Source organism: Leptidea sinapis, chromosome Z (assembly GCF_905404315.1).
Source record: "Leptidea sinapis chromosome Z, ilLepSina1.1, whole genome shotgun sequence".
Taxonomy (NCBI): domain Eukaryota; kingdom Metazoa; phylum Arthropoda; class Insecta; order Lepidoptera; family Pieridae; genus Leptidea; species Leptidea sinapis.
In genome coordinates, this window is record NC_066312.1 from 34,885,557 (window position 1) to 34,898,482 (window position 12,926).

At 34.0% G+C, this 12,926-nt stretch overlaps 1 protein-coding gene across 1 annotated transcript in view; it reads left to right on the forward strand.

The window, feature by feature from the left end:
• LOC126979162 (sulfotransferase 1C4-like) overlaps positions 1 to 12,926 on the forward strand; it is a 71,248-nt gene that overhangs the window by 42,660 nt on the left and 15,662 nt on the right. The window lies entirely within an intron of this gene.

Genomic DNA, 12,926 nt, shown 5'->3' on the forward strand with positions numbered 1-12,926 from the left:
CGGTAATGGTAAAGTATTACTACGCAACTTGACATTTAGTTACAATTATTAGCAAAGCTTAACAGAACATGTGGCACGTCAACGTCACATATTGTTCGAGAATGGCTAGAGTACGCCCACTTCGGCGTAGTATTAGATGCCGCACTTTGCGACTACGCGTTGGAGCGCTGCGGAGACCATTCCTTAATCTAAGATTAAAACGCTGTATAAAGCTTTTAAATATTTAGGTTTTTGCGTAAAAGTTACATTTTTTATTTTGACGCTACGTGACCTTTGCAGGGCCACATTCTCAGGGGTACTGAAACGGTCCGGTTTTTTTTTTTCAAATTAATTAACACTTCCTCGTCTGAGGTATTATGACGTTTGAGTATTTTTTGCTGCATCATTTCATGTTTAAATTCTCTTTGATTTCTGTCATATTGTAATTATAATAAGTTATATAATTGATATATATGATTTAAAAGAGTCGAAATAAGTATGTAGATCAACCTTATCCGAAGTTTTGCTAAATGATAGAAAGTACAAATTTTGCTATAATATATAAGCTGTATCATTTTTCGACCCAATTGAATAAATCTGTTTTGATTTGATTTACCATTATGTTAAACAAATGTAAATATTGAATGTAGAAACTTGTACATTTAAATTGACTCCAACTGCAATATGTTTCAACAGAATATTCTTATTGTTAATTTATAATTAATTTTTAAATTGGCATTTCCTTAACTTTAAATTGTTTACTGAGCTGACTAATTAAATCATTGACTTTGGTTGTTAAGTGAAGGAAATAGTCTGTTAAGGGAAGTTTACTGGATTCTTTGTTCTGGTTTAGGTATCAATGTACACAGAACAGCTTGGACTTTATGAAGTAGATACACAGAGTCAAATGATCTACAAAATTGCCGTATCGTTTGTCTTATGAACAGAGCTGGCATTCGCTGCTACTTATATTGCTGCTATAAATCTATATCTGTATTTTCCTCTCATTCGTTTTTCTCTATTTCTCCTACACGACTCCAGTTATATTTTTATGTGAATACTATTGACATTAATTATCATGAGATATTTACTTTGATTCGCGGATTATGAAATTTCCCGATATTTCACCGTTTTTTCTAACGTTATTATCCCAGGTGCTTGATAATTAGTCAAGCTTCAGTGGTGCAGTATATAGAAACATTGACTATCACCACGGAGCCTTCGGTTTGAAGCCTAGACCACCACGTACCAATGTGTTTTGTTATGTTTTAGAATTTATATGTACGTTTATAAGGTGAGCAATGCTCTTGCGATTCCGCTTACAAGAAAGTGTGGGGCGCGGTGATCACATACCCTCGTATACCCTTCTCTTTTAAAAAAAGTTATTAATAGAAATTATATTGATCTTTTTCTCAGTTGTTTAATGTGTTGATAAGCTTGCGCAAAACCGCACCAAACTAGCGAATGTATATCTGAATATGAAAAACAATATTTTAAGTGCACCAAAAATTCAACGAACACTCGCTCGTTGATAATAATCTATTTCCATCAATGTTCATGTGCTAACAGATAACACTCACTACGTGCACACTCAACACTTCACTAACTCACATACTGAAATATTCAGTTTGTAACGATATAGTTAACTAGCAGATAAATAACCAGCCAGTTAACGCTATTATCTAAACCTAGTAAACTGTTATTAAAACTTGCGACACGTGTCCTCTAAATTATAAATACAGTTTCTTTAAGTTATTTAGCCATGAATCTCTTTGTAATTGTAATCACTTATATTTTGCAGAGTATTATGAATGGCTGTAAGAAAGATTTGCATAAAAAGAGCGATGTAGTGTAAATGAAGAGGAAAGGAGAGTAAATGGAAAGAAAATGTTGAGGTTGCTTGATTGTAAATTACCTAACTGAAAAATGTAAAAAACTAATGTAGATCTACTTGGGTAAGGCCGAGCTAGGTGTTTGTTATCAGATCGAGCGTGGGGCTTGCTCAAGTATACCAAGATCATGGCACATAGATACTGCCTATACAATTTGAGTATTCTTAACCTACGATACAATCTGTTGCGGTACTATTCTATATTAAATATGATCAGCGCTGGTCTTCCGATGCAGCCAGATGGGTTTGCGGATATTATTAATAATAATGATAGCATTTAATAACAATCTTTAGATAGTTTTACATTTCCATTTAGTTTGCAGTAGACATCGGCACAGATTGTTCTGCTTTCGCATAGGCCTCCCCCAGGCTCTTCGAGTGTTCTCGGTCATGACATGATCTGCTCCACCAGCGGCATCTTTTAAATCGTCGCTTATTCTGTTTTGTATTTCCTTTGAGGTAGTATTCGTAGGGGAATTCTTATATATTTGTTTAGTACTCCTTGGTAAGGTAATGCTTCCCATATCGGTTCATGTTTGAGAGTCAAATGCTTTGTTATAGTCAACGAACGCTAGATAATAGGGTGGACCATATTCTTTGTATTTTTCTGTGACCTGTTTTTTTTTGTATGTATGTGGTCTATAGTAGAAATCCCGCTTATAAAACCAGCTTGTTCCTTCGGTTGGTTTTCCTCTAACACGTTCGTGATTCTATCCAATAAAATCTTTGAAAATATCTTGTATAGGTTTGACATGAGGCTAATGGGTCTATAATTGCCAATATCGTATTTTTTACCTTTTTAGTAAATTAAAGTTATTGTTGATGATGCCTACTGGCGGGTATTTGTTGTTTCTTTTTTTTCGAATTCATTTAAGATTGCATCTTCTCCAGGTGATTTTTGTTTATTTTCGTGTATCTACTTATCACTTTTACTACTTCGTTCCTCATTATTAATGGAATCGCTTCTTCTTGTTCTGTATAAAAAAATCTAGTATATTCTGTCTTTTGATTTTATGCTTGTGTTTGTTCATTTCTGGAAACCAATTTGTATATTCTTGCAGTTCTCTTTGTGCTTTTTTAACTCCTCCGGTAGTTTCTATGCAGTATTTAATGGTTTCTAGTCCTAGCTTTTCTTTATGTTTACGAATGTGTTTAATTGCTTGCTTATAATTGCTATCTTTTGTCTATTTCTTGGTTTTTACTGTCTTATATTTCGGCTTGTTTGGAGTAAGTCATGGGCTTCTTTTCCAATTTTATCATTTGTCTGGTTGTTTGAGCTGAGTGTTTTTCTGCTTTTTTGAATTCGTTAACTAAGAGATCATGCTTTTTTCTTTTAGTGTTGTTTTAACATATTCCAACATGTTAGCTAGTACAGGTATATTTGGTTGCGGTCCGCCAGGTTTTAAGTGTTTTCTTGAGTGGTTTTTATTGCAAGTCCTGATTTTAGCGCGCACCATTCTATGATCTGTATTGAAATCTAGTTATTATCTCTTGTTTTATAGTATTAACATTTAAAAATATATTTAGATTGTTGGTAAGTATGGAATTTATTTCATTTTTGAAAATATCGTATGGTGAAATTCATGTCCACTGAAGTTTCCTTTTGTAAAAACTATTCATTATATGTAAGTTATATTCTTGAGCAAATTTAATTAGTTTCTCTCTATTTGAATTTAGTTTTCCGGATGTAAATAGGCCTGAGCATTTATTTTCGTTATGGTTGCGTTTAGCAATTAGACTATTCAGGTCTACCATTAGAATCACTGTTTTGCGTATATTCTGCATAGTTAGTTTTAGATTTTTATAAAAATCGTCTTGTGTCTCTTCTTCTGCATTTTCTGTTGGAGCATGGAGTTGTACTACAGAAATAGGTTGATTATTAATAAACAGGTCAATGTTGAGTTCTGCTATACTGTCTGAGATTCTAATGAATTCTTTGATGTTGTTTTTTAGGTATTTTTTTTATCAGGAACCCAATTCTATAAAGGCCTAGGGTTTCATTTTTGTAATAGAATATATATTTATTGTATTCTTCGATCTACTCGTAAGATCTTCGTATTTCGCTCAGGCTGATTATGTCACATTTTATGTTCTTTAATGCATGTTCTAGTTCGTATTATCTTTCTTGTGTTTTTAGTGTTCTTGGATTTAGAGTTCCTATGTATATACTTGTATTCCCTTTTTTATTCATTTTATTATTTTCGTTTCTGGTTTTTGTGAGCAACACTGGGGGGGGGGGTGTGGTCTCTATCCCCACGGTGACCAGCTGGATTAGGGATATTATTAGAAAAATGAAAATACATACAGAAACAAGAGTTATATAATTTCGAGTACAGACTTAAATTAACTAAAAAAAATTAAGAATATTTTTTTAAATTTGATTATTGATACGCCCTACCCCTTTATAATGCAGTGTCTAAAAAGACCCAAAAATTCTGAGCGGCAATATAACTGCGCTCGTCACCTTGAGACATCAGTTGTTAAGTCTCATTTACCCAGCAATTTCACTAGCTTCGGCACCCCTCAGACCGAAACACAGTAATGTTAACAAATTACTGCTTCACGGCAGAAATAGGTGCCGTTTTGGTACCCATAATCCATAAATTATTTTGTACTAAAGGCGCGCCAATGCTAACAAACTGTGATAATCTTTCTTAACGTCGTTTTGTAGTTTACTGTCGTTATCACCTTGACAACGAACATTTGTATATATTAATTTAAGATAAGGAGTACTTACTCCATGCGTACATTGTAAGACTTTCTCCCTTTTTATTTTAAGGAGGAGGGTATGAAGCTGTGGGTAAGTGACCAACACTGGTCTTCCTTTCTGCTGCACCAAAGGAATAACAATTCAATTGCAAAATTGGGTTTCACTTCAGCATAGTACAGATATTGGTGATATAATCAGCGCTGATCTTCCGGTGCACCCAGGTGGTGTTGGGATATTATCAACCTAAGAAAAAAAGGATTAATATTAAAATAAACAAAAAGAAGAAACATAAATTATATTGTCATTACTCCGAGTATATGAGGCATACCTACCGATTCGAATAGATCATGGTCATTTCATAAATCCTATTATATACTTATTTGTGTTTTATTTTCCGTACAAACGTCATTTCACACAACAGCGACACCATGTTGACCACAGTACAATGGACTCCAATTACGTTACGTTGATGACGTTATTAATTTCTCCTTATTGTCTCAAATGGCACGTCAACGTTCGCCTTCTAATTATTCAAACTATTATCATATTATTATTATAATCGTGCGGCAAAATTATGTAATACAAAGGAAACAATTTTTATCAGGTCATTAAGTACTGAAGGTGTTTTTGAAATAACAATTTTTATTAATTATGTATTATAATACTAAGTTTCATAAAACACATATGGAAAATTGTGAGTCTTACATCTATGTGCCGTTTGGTGTAGCAACACTTGGCCCGTGGAGCCCAGAGATGCGAAGAATGTACAAGGTACTATCTACTGCTGGAAACCCAACCGCTGGTAGCTATTTCAGCTATCCAACGCGGCAAGGGAATCAGCACTCTTGGTACACTTCCTCGTAATAATAGTTATAATTTATTGTAATCATAGGCAGTATTGTAAATATAATTATATTTATATTAGTTTTGTTTTGTTTGAATAAACATTGTCAATATGGAAAATATAGAACATCGACTGTTCAATGAAATAATAAAATATCATCTAAGAGTTTCTAAGAGTTCTATGTTGCTTAGAGTTAAACAATCTTTAGACATTGCTTCAAAGAAGATATAAATAACAGACAACAATCGCGTTCCTTTCCTTTACTTATTCATCAACACTTCGGTTTATGTTGCACGCTTCGTTACAAATTATATACAAAATATCCGTACCCGTTCGTATAATCTAATAATTGTTGATCTTTTTGTTCGGCTTAGAGTGTAAGTTTCTCACAAGTCATAGTTATAGTGGAGTTAAGCATAATCTTAGGTCACATTCAAAGTCACTACGCTTAAAGTACGCTCTATAGATCTCAGTCAATCTCAGCAACTCTTATCGGTAAGGTGATATTGCAGCCATTGACATTGATTCCACAAAGGAGCTGTGCGAAGCAATAGACTCTCGTCCGCTTCGGATCTTTGCAAAACACAATCGCAAAGAGAAATTATTTCCTCTAATTCCATTTTCTTTGTGATATGTCACCGCTATAAATAAACAAAAACATAGTATAAACCAAATTATTAAACTTTTGCCTATTGTCTTGCCCGGCATGCAAATCGAAATGAAGCCAGTCGTGCAACAAACATATCGCAACTATTTGTCAATTATTCGTATTTCCCTTTGACGTAGCTCCCGAAAACTCGAAACTCGAATAGCCAAAACCAGATTTGGTTTAAGCTTTGGCTTTTGTAGCACACAAATACATTCAGAGAGGATTTTGATGTTTGTCAAGATTTTAATTGGCAACACTTTTGTTGTGCATTTTATTACGTATACCGTTTTTCACTGGCTATTTCATGAACTTTTCGTTGGTCAATTTATTTTAGAAATTTCAAATAGAAGATAACTTAGTACACACCTACATTTTTTTATGACAATAAGGGACGAGACGAGCAGGACTTTCAGCTGATGATACGCCCTGCTCACTATAATGCAGTGCTGCTCAGTATTCTTGAATAACCCAAAAATTCAGAGCGTCATTAGATGTTAAGTCTCATTTGCGCAGTAATTTCACTAGCCATTGCACCCTCCAGACCGAAACACAATAATGCTCACACATTATTGCTTCATGACAGAAAAAGGTGCCGTTGTGTTACCCATAATCCCGGCGGTATCCTGTACAAAGAAGTCTCCCACTGATAAAGCCCTTGTCGCCTCTTACCCTTGGGCCTGGGACTTCCCTGTTCTTTTTATACCCCGGGGAAGCACAGGGCATCAAGGCACACAGAATCACGGATGTCTTCAAGAAGTTTAGGCAGAGATTAGCACGACTTCTTCCACCAGCATCAAACGTTTCAAACAAGCTCTCTTGTTCTTTTGATTTGATTTGATTTGATTGACCATGGCCCTTTTTAAAGTGGAATTAACACAAAAGAAAACTCAAAACATATCGATAATTATGGATTTCCGGAAAGTCAGTGAAAGAAAGTGAACGCCTACTTCAATAAATTTTCATTAAGATTTTTTTTATTACATTATGTTTTTAATTTATGAATATGTAAAGGTTATATATACAATATAATTTTGTTTTTTTTTTTACTTTGGTTGCTATGCCGATATTCATATGATATTATTAAAACCACACAATTGCTTTATTTAAAATATCCTCGAACGTCCACTTCGACTTTTCCCAGCATTTACATCCACAATAGCTCTGAAAATTCGTTTATACAAAGTTTCATGTATGAAATAGAAACCAATACATCCACTACATTTAAGACAATAAATCAGATCAAATCAAAGTCAAAAAAGTAAATGTAAATTAATACGTAAGACACAGGAGACTGTATAGATGCATATTTTTTTAATTACTTACGTTTGCCCCCTCTCATATAAAAAAAAACTACATGTATTGCCGTTTTTGTACACATTTTATGACTAGTTTACAAATGCTTTTATAAGTTGCATGCGGTATTCACCTTAAAAGGTAATGCATTTAGTAATAAGACCCTTGTAAATTAGCATAATAATAATAATTATAAATGTATTATTGTAATTACCACTGGTGAATCTAAATAAATAAATAAAATAAAATAAAAAAAATAAAGTTTCCGTGCATAATTTTTTTGAAGTGAAAGCTTCTGTAGCTGTTATGAGCACTTTTTGGTAGGGGACAATCTTATTGGTTCACGTTACAGATATGCTAATGACTGGCGCACGCGATTAATACTAAAAAAAAAAAAAATAATATATATAGTTCGATACTTTTTGGATGGTTGAAATCTCAGGGTCACCGAATTGCAGCAGTATATCTGTAGCTATACGGCTGACGTATTGTACAATATTAGTGCTGTGTATATCTATCCACAAGTGAAATTGAATGGACTTAGTAAAAAATTCCATGTGTAATATACTGTGCATTATTGAAATAGTGTTTTTGAAGTGAAACTTCTTTATTGACGTATGAGAGAAATTTTATAGCAATTCGTCACGATTATCGGTTACGCGCCATTTTATTTTTTTCAATTTAAATTATTCAGTTTCAATTTTTTAAGTCAAAGATGACCGCCTCGCAGAATTATGATTTCAACATTATGAATATCGTATCGGTGGTTCTCGAGGGTGCAGAGAATGAATTTGGGATAATTTTTTTAATCCAAGACGGCCGCCGCACAAATTTATGATTTCAACAATATGGATATATACATATAGTGATTAATTCCCACTGACTGTCAAGCACATACATCAGCATTAACTTTGGACATTAGGCCTGCAATTTCATAAAAATCTACAGCGTAAATATCTTTCAAGTCCCTTTAGTAAATAATAAGAGCACTGATCACTTACCAACACGATTCCTGGGATGCCATGAAGAAAATAATTACTTTTCCTAACTCTTACACCTGATATCCAAAGGTTGAACACTGGTAGGCACATTGGAAGAATAGAATAGAAAACACTTTGTTAGCAACAAAAAAAACACATCTACAATCTTAAAATACTAAATTAAATGAGATAAGTAACAAATATTATTGAAAAATAAAGAGGAATGTGCGGCGCGTGATGTTATGCTTATAATATGCGATAAAAATTACTCACTTACTCGTGAAAAAGGTTCTCTCCTAGAAGAGACCAAATACTTATACAATATGGTACAATAAACGCCAATTAAAGTGCATATTTTGGACGTATATTAATAAATGGTTTAATTTAATTCTGAGTCCTAAAGGTTAATAATCGAACCTGTTACCTAGTTCAAGTGATCTCATCCATGTCAAAATCCAAAACAAATTAAAAGAATCTTCAATATAATTTAGTACACGATAAGAGAATTTAGTTCCACGATACTAAGGAAATAGCATAGACGAAGCGCAACCATTTAATAAAATTTCACTTTAACTTTTCTTTCATTTTAAATTTTAAACTTCTTATTAGGTTGTATAATATTATTTTAATAACTTAATGATGACATAATATTGACCTTGAAATTACTTCCTTATGATTACAAACTCTTGAGTTATTAAGATACAATAGTATGTAAAGACCGATTCAAATAAACATTAGATATTCAACTCACTTCAAAAACAGGAGGAGGCCTTTATGAACGGCCAGACTGTGCCAAAACAGGCACAGCGCGTGGTTCATAATGGAGTGCTTGTTGTTTATGTACGGCACAGAATTACCGCAGTTAAGATGCGATCACTGCGACTACGCAGTGACACATACTAATGTGTGAGGTCAGACTGATTGATAGAATTCCGAATGCAGTAATGCGAGCGCGCGATGGTCTGAAAGAAGATGTCCGTGACAAGGATTTAGAAAGGAATGCTGAAATGGTTTGGACACGTGGAGCGAATAAGTGAAGAACGAATGCATTATTAAATATATAAGGCAAGTGCGTGTGGGCAAGTTGGTCGCGGGAGACCTCGTAGAACATTCGTCGAGGAAATTGGTGACGTTTTGAAAAAAGGAGAGGCCCGAAGCACGCGGAACCTGCGAGCATCTTTGAATATAGAGTGCGAGGTTTGTAATGACAGAAGCAAGTGGAATTCTGCAGTCTCTGCCAACCCCGACATATATGAACGTATATGTGTGTGCGTTTTCTCAAATTTGGTAAGTATGGATATGGATAGTATTTCACGTGCGGTTGTTAGATAGAGAAGCGAATAGAACCAACCTAATTTAAAGTTTTTAGCTACCAAATAAACATGTAAATAGTACTATTGAACCGATCCGGTTATGAAGTTGGAAGGTGGGCACTGCAACTACTTCGTTGGATCTATGGATCCTAGCCAGGCTTGGGCTTTTTGAAATTGTCATGCAACGTACACTTAACATAAATTTCCATCTATTATATTGAAGTAGTAATGTCTCATGCTAGAATTTATGCTTCAAGTATAACCGAGTTTGCAATTCTTTATGTAAGGACTTTATCATCCTGAATTGATTACCGAATAAGGACACAAGAGGTTTTTTGACACTCATGTCGTACTTCCTCTTCCAATTCTCCCAATTTCATTTCGCCGGAACACTCGTATTCTTTCTCTTCTGTACTGTATTTTTTTGACCCAAACAACTTTACAATATTTTAAGAAAAGGTTTGTTTTTTTGGGTGATTCGTATGAGCTCAAGCTGTGGTCTGAAAATTGCCCAACTTTATGTGTTCTTCATAACACTACCACCTTTTCTTCGAATTCAGTTGTTGTTGAGGCTATCAGATCATGGAAAGCTCTACCTAATTACATAAAAAAGACGCTCAATGCATTTAAAAGCTTAATAATAAGCAATTTCTTAGAACAAATTCCAGAGTCGAGTCTTGTGAAAATGTAGAGTATGGCTCCTATACACTTTATACTATGTAATGCTATGTAAATAAAATCTCCTACACTTCTAGGTTACCTGAAAGAGATCGCTGAATAGCAACAAGGTCACCTAATTGTGCTACCATAACTGTCACATACAAAATACTGTAACTTTATGTAATTTTAGTACAATAAAGTATTTTCATTCATTCATTCATTCGTACTGTTCTGGAAACACCCCACAAACAAGCTCATTCATCACTCATTAATTTTGTTGGACGTGGAAGAGGGTTCCTTGAAAACTGCACTGTAGAGGAAAATTAAAAATTACTGGGCAAATCAGACTTAACACCTACATCTCAAGATGACGAGTGCAATTAGTGTGCCGCTCAGAATTTTTGGGTCGGCACCACATTGTAATGGGCAGGGCGTATCAATTACCATCAGCTGAACGTCCTGCTCGTCTCATCCCTTCTTCGGTCTTCAGAACGCTCTCGCATACTAAATGCGGTAGAAGATACACAATGATGCGAAGTCTGTACGCAACGCCAAGTGATCTAGCCGCTTACAGAGTCGAAATTGTTATATTATAACTTTGAATGGACAATAGAAACCCTTTCATTTGCTCTTTTGTTTCATTTCAATTACGTATGTGTTTGAGCCTACTGCCAACTCTTCTGATAGTTTCAATTTTTAGGAAAATGTGAGGTATATTCTTCTTCAACTGAGATTATAAAATTGCTTCGCTAGTTTTTAATATTTAATTAAAGGGTTTTAATACCGCTAAATATCGCTCCGTCTATCTCACTATAATATCTGGGATAGCACGCATAGCAGATCGCTTGATGAAATTGTTGCACAAGCTTGCTAGCTTCTTGTTCGACAGATATTTTACATTTAATTAAAAATTCTTCAGACCACGTACAGGAACTAATTAAGATATTTCATTTTATAATGAAGGTTCTTTGAATAACTATATCACGACAGACTGGTTTTCGGCTACTGTCTAATAATGCATCTTAATATATTTTATATCCTGAAGTTGATATGAGACGTGCTCCCTGTAGTTTAAAAAAAGTCATAACAGGAATTTTGCGTTGTGGCTCTTTTGGATCTTTTGCAGTCATAATTAATTGTAAAAAGCAGCAAATAGACTGAAATGTCAATTTCGGATCCCAAATAAGCATTTGCGATTTTATCGATCAATCTTCTATGTATATTTATGATTAAAGAACTTTACAGAGAGGCAACGATACGATATACGAACAGCATTTATAATCTTTAATAATTTCATAATTGGTAAATTAGTGTAACTGTGCACCTAGTCTTTTATTAATATTTAAAAAAAAAACTTTTACTTCTTAATTTATTCTGTATAATACTTAAAATTAATAATTTCTGTGCACGCTGTATTTATTTGTAAGTAATCACTACATATAGTTCCTAGTTTTTAGTTCTACTTTTTATATTTGTGTGTTATTGTAAATAAAAAAATCTATGTATATAAAAGAGAATTTATGTTTGTATGTTCCCTAATAACTCCTAAACTATTCGATCGATCTCAATGAAATCTTTTGTAATAGATTCGTTGAAGCTGAAGGAATGTTTATATAATTTAATAAAAGTAAATAAGGGGTATATATAATTTATATGGCAAAACAACGTTTGCCAGGTCAGCTAGTGAATAAATAAATAAGGACTTCGTATTTCAGACATAAAAAAATAACATTTATAAATATAAAACTACATTTCACTAAGCTTAATGTACAGTAAGTATATTGTATAGATTTTTATATATATTTAATTTTACGACATTTTCGGTCTTTTCCAGTCTTATCTTAAGGCTATATTACTGTTGTATTAATTAAAACAATGACCCATATCTAGTTTGAACAGCATACTCATAAAGCAACATGCACGAGTTCATGATATATTGGCTACAACACATCTTCAACAGTCGGATGACCGGACCAGTGATTGGTACATCACGAACCAAGGTCGGACTAAAGAACAGTGCTTTTGATGGCACAGGGCCCCGAAGTATGAGATTTTATAAGTGTTACATATAAATAGAATACAAAATTTCGTGCATTTCGTGCTCAGAAGGCTAGGATAAAGTATATACCAGATCACGCGCGAGCTGAATGCAGAGTTTAGGAATGCGATAGTGTTGTGATCTAAATATAATTGATGACCATAACCATGAATGTGTCGATAAACTTAAACAATGCTTTAAGATTACCAGTTTAACCTAATATAATTAAATCTTTTTTTTTCTACCTTTCTTAAACATACATATTTAAAACATTTTTCGCCATTTCTTGTTTTGGGCGATTAATAAAAAATAGTTTTTTTGAAACGGAAACTGATTCACTCGAATCAGTCATTACTAAAATGAAAATAAGAACACAGGATCGCAACGTCAGTATTATCGCGATAACACAGTAAGCGACGACTATGGCACCTCACTACACTGTAGGCTCATGAGGCGAGACGTGCGGACAGCGGGGGAAGATGTTCGCGCTCTGTACCTCAGACCTCGACTGTATTCAACTCGCGCGCTATCTGTAAGTACTGTGCTGAAGATACAAGATGTTCAATTAC